Here is a 5490-nt window from a genome sequence, read left to right as displayed (position 1 = left end):
CCAAGGCTAAGTTAGACAAAGCCTCTTTTTCTGACCCACGCCGAGGACCTCTTCGTCCTCGGCATACTAAGGATAACTTTTGGAGGGGACAAGTCCAGAGCAAACTGTCACATTCGCATTTAATGCATTCACCTAATCCCTCTGGCCGCACTAATGAGGATATAACCCCTTAGCAGGGCAACGTTGATCAGAGTGAACCACTTGAGTACCGATAAGGCCTCTGATGGGACGGATGACCAAAAGGAAGGCGAATGGATGATCAACAGGTGGAAGAAGGAGATAGGAAGATGAAGACTATATAAGAAAAGCAAGTAAAGTAAAGAAGGGGGGGGAAAGGAGAAGAAAAGGGGCTCCTCGGCCACGGGCCGAGGAGCATTCCCCCCGTTGTAAATAAATTCTAAGTGTTTCTTAATAAAAGAGAGTTCATGCTTGATGAACGACGGCCAGCACCTAAACCTTCAACCCACTCTCTATAAATTTATTGTTTGGGTTTGTTGGGCTGAAAACCCATTCATACTCAGGGTCAATCCAAACTGAGTCCTTACAGCTACATTCATAATATTTTTAAAACAAATTCTAAATGACAAATTATTATTGGTTTTAAGCTAATAACATTGTTATTGTTATTCTCAAAATATTTATTTTTAGTTGTGGTTGGTCACAGTCTCATATTTTATTATTTTATTTCAACTGGTAAGAAATTGATACTTCAATATTTGTAAAAATATTATGAGATTTGTTGTATCGGTATAACAATATATATGCCAGCTTATATAAATATTTTTTAAAAAAAAACACAAACCGATTACTAGGAAAAAAAAAAAAACTTTAGGCACAGTAGAAATTAATGTTAAAATGTTGTGGACTTAGCATTTTTTTATTTGATCTATAAGAAACTGAGATCTCAACAATTGTGAAAATATTGTGATAATAATAAGTGTTGTAACATTTTCTCAAAACATTTATTTTCAGTTGTGGTTAGTCATAGACTTTTTTTTTTTTTTCCCGACTTGTAAGAAATTGGCACATCAATAATTGTGAAATTTGTTGTATTAGTATAACAATATATATGCCAGCTTATATAAATATTTCAAAGAAAAAAAAAACACAAACCGATTACCCAAAAAAAAAAGAAAAAACTTTAGGCACTATTGCTACAGTGCCAGTTGAATAAACCAAAAGCACTGTAGCTCTAGTGCTATTTATCAATAATAGCTTACCTATGATTTGTTGTGAAATTAATGTTAAAATGTTATGGATTTAGCATTTTTTTATTTGATATACAAGAAACTGAGATTTCAACAATTGTGAAAATATTGTGATAACAATAAGTGTTGTAACATTTTTTTAAAACATTTTATTTTCAGTTGTGGTTGGCTACAGTCTCATATTTTATTATTTTATTTCGACTTGTAAGAAATTGACACGTCAATAATTGGACAAATATTGTGAAATTTGTTGTGTCAGTATAACAATATAAATGTCAGCTTACATCAATATTTAAAAAAAAAAAAACACAAACCGATTACTGAAGAAAAAAAAAACACTTTAGGCATTGTAGTTACAGTGCCAGTTGAATAAACAAAAAGGTTGAAAAAAAAAAAAAAAAACTCACGAAACCAAAGTACTGTTGCAACTACAGTGCCAATACTCTGGATGCACAATGCCAAAGTACTGTAGCGGCATAGCCGCTTTTATTATAAAGATGTATTTAAGAGACTTCGCAAAAGTTAGATTTGAGCATGACTTGAGCCTAAACATTGAGCTTAAATAGTTTATATGTAATAAAAACAGTTACTTTTTTACTCTTTAGTCATAAATTAATTTTAGACTATAATAACTTGAAAATTTTAAATATTTAGTAGATGACATAGCTATTAATATTTGATTTTCTTGAAATTTAGTAAGTATAAAGGATATACAAAGAAAATGTAATCTAATAGTCAGTTTATCAAAATTCACATCCAATAAAAAAATATTGAATAGAATTGTAGCCTGAGTCTATAAAACTATAATCAAGTTTGTGGTCAAATTTTTTCCAAAATTTGTGACCACCCTAGACTTATTGTGAAGTCACCCTTATTAAAAAATTTGGCTTAAAAAAAAAACTATAAATAAAGAGAAAAAAAACTAATATTTTTTTGGTTAGATAAGTAGAAAATAAAATAAAACAAACGCATAAACCCTAAACGATCCCAAAAACATGTAGAAGTCCGCTATTATTAGCAAAAGGGCAATAGAATACCCAATTGACATAAACATTTTTTTTAAAAAAAATTTCTTGAGAAATGTCTATTACACATGCTTACTTATACACAATATACATGTTTAGCTTTTTGAATTAAAATGGTGATGGGTGAGTGTGTATGACAGACATTACTCTTATTATTATTATTATTTTTTGCCTACATCTATTTTCATTTATTTAAGATCTCTCCTTGAACCAATGTAAAAGATCTAATTTCCTTAATTCATTCATTCACGGAAAAGGTAAGAAACATACATATTGGGCGGTATCACTTGATCAAGTCCTAAATTACTCCCTCCCTAACGTTTCATACTATTTCTATATCTCTTACAGTTTGTTCAATTTTTATGCATACATGTGTGGTTTTTCTTTGCCCTTTATGCTTTTTTATTTATTTATTTATATTTTTAGAGTTTCAAGTTTCAACCATTTCGGTATTTGTTTAATTCCTGATAAGAATTTCTAAGTCTCATATACGGTCAAAAATTTCTGTCCACATATGCTATCAATAGATCATAAGATGAGTCATGACTAGTAAATGGATAGTTTCACTTTCAACGAGTCTTTTTTCAAATTCATAGAATCTATTTCTCACCCAGTAAAAATTCAAGGAAGTTAATTAAGGGTTTGGAGGACATATATTAACAATCAATTTTAAAAAATATTTTTTAAAAAATTACAAAAATTACAAAATCAATTAATGTATAGACATCATTATATTAGCAGTGAGATGTACCAAATACTTGGTACGTGCTAATTGAGCTGTCACAAATAAATGTATGACAGTTTTTTTTTTTTTTTTTGATGAAAAATGTACGACAGTTGAGCACTAATAAAGAGCTTGATAGTCTCTCAATTACAAAGTACTGGTTGCCTACAAACTAAAGAAGGGATAAAAAAAAATTGAAGATAAGGTGTGGGATTTCTCACCAGTGAGAGAGACGTGGTTCAAAAATCTTTAATATAGAAAAACTTAGGGGAAAGTGAAAAGAGTTCGCAGAACGACTTGAGCATGAGTTGAGCCTAAACATTGAGCTTAATAGTTTATATGTAATAAAATCAGTTACTTTATCGCTCATAGTAATAAGTTAATTTTAGGCTATAAAAATTTAAAATTTAAATATTTAATTGATAATAAAATTATTGATTTTTTCTTTTTTTGAAATTTTTAAGTATAAAAAATATATAAAGAAAATTTATATTTAATAAAAAAAAATTAAGTGGAGTTGTAGGTTGAGTCTACAAAAATATAATTAAGTTTGTGGCATGGTTTTAAAAACCGGTACAGTGAAAGAACCGGAAAAGGAGCTAAATACCGGTTTTATGGTCGGACCGAGGTCCGACCGATGGTCGAACCGGTGACGTCATAAATAATTTAATTATTATTTATTTAAATTATATAAATAATTAATAATTTTTAATATACTAAAAGTCTAAAACTAACAAACCTATAATAACAAAATTTAATTTTCTTTTCTTTGCAATTTTTCTTCCCCAGTTTATATCGCAAAAATCAAGTTCTATCACAGTGCAAAGAATCAAATAATAAATTTTGTCTAAGTGTAAAAATACTTATTTACCAGCTACGCTTTATAGATGCCAACTCTTTAGATCAATAAAGCAATTTCTCATCAAAAGATTGTCCAATGGTGTATAATAATATTTGGATAAAAACTAATTAAAGGGTATGCCATTGTCCATTTCTTTAGTTTCACCACATGAAAATTGGCAATTTGAAGAGAAAAGTTTAAAACATCGAGGGAAAAAAATCCCTACCATAGATAGCAAACAGAATATATTGTACCTCTTAACCAAGGAATGTAATTACAAGTTATTGTAGATGCAATTCAGAATACACATTATTTAATGCAAAGGGTTACAAACTCATATCATAATGAAACTATATATGAAAAGGAAAAAATAAAATAAAAAGGATCAAAGGCATCATCTCATATCATTGACAGTCAAGCGAGCCAAACTCCACTCTAAGTCAGGCTTAAAATTCCTCATCCTAAACCCCAAATACTAGAGTTTTAAATGAGCATCATTCTTAGATGACCAAAGCCAGCCTTAAATTTTGTTAGTAGAAAATGAAAAAGAAAAGAACATTACCTGCCGAGAAGAACACAGCAGATCAGCACAAAGGGCGAAGGCAGAGAGCGCAGCGAAGGAAAAAGAAAAAGAAAATTAAAAAAAAAACTCAGCTTGAGCTTCGCCCTTCAGTGCGATGAGAGCTTCGGAGAGCACAGTGAGAGCTTCGGACAGCGTGAGGCAGTGCGAGCGCCGAGCACAGCGTGAGCCTTCAGTTCAGTGCGATGAGAGCTTGAGATTTGAGCTTGAGTGAGTTGAGATTTGAGCTTGAGGTGAGTGAGGGAGTTCGGCTGGGGCAGAGTGAGGGGCGTGAGCAGAGTGAGTCAGTGAGATGAGATGAGAGAGTCTGAGATTGAATAGTTTAGGTTAGGGTTAGTTTTTTATTTTTAGGATTTTATTAGTATTAGTTTTGAGGACCAAACGGCACAGTTTTGCCGAAAAAGTCAAAAAAAAATTCAACCGGTCATAACCGGTTCAACCTCCGGTTTTTCCGGTTTTCAGGTTGAACCGGACGGTTTTTACTGTTCACCGGATTTTAGATGATTTCCGGTTTTTTATCATAACCGGACCGGATTTGAGACCGGTTCCCGGTCGAACCGGTCGGACCGGCTGGTCCGGTCCGGTTTTTAAAACTATGGTTTGTGGTCAACCTTTGTCCAAAATTTGTGACAACTCTAAACTTATTGTGAAGTCACCCTTGTTAAAAAATTCAACTTCAAAAAAAAAAAAAAAACTATAAATAAAGAGAAAATAAACTAAAACAAACACAAAAACCCTAAACTATCCCAAAAACCTGTAGAAGTCCACTGTTATCGGCAAAAGGGCAATAGAATACCCCATTGACATAAACATCTCTTTACAAATTTTTTTTTTTTTTTTTTTGGAAATGTCTATTGCGCGTACTCACACACACTTGGGCAGCTCCACTTGGTGGCCAAAAAAAAAAAAAAAACACTATATATATATATATATTTTGACCACCCTAAAATAAAATTTTGAATATCTTGATCTAAATTTTTTTAAACCTCAGCTAAAATAAGTCTGATTATGATCCTCTCAACAATATCCTAACATTTTAAAACACAAAAAATAAAAAAACCACAATAACAAACCAATTTAATTTAAAATCTGGGAAAAAAGAAAAAAGTCCA

Source organism: Quercus suber, unplaced genomic scaffold, assembly GCF_002906115.3.
Source record: "Quercus suber isolate HL8 unplaced genomic scaffold, Cork oak 2.0 scaffold_309, whole genome shotgun sequence".
In the NCBI taxonomy this organism is placed as follows: domain Eukaryota; kingdom Viridiplantae; phylum Streptophyta; class Magnoliopsida; order Fagales; family Fagaceae; genus Quercus; species Quercus suber.
The sequence above is the reverse complement of the archived record's forward strand: the minus strand, read 5'-3'. Positions refer to the sequence as shown.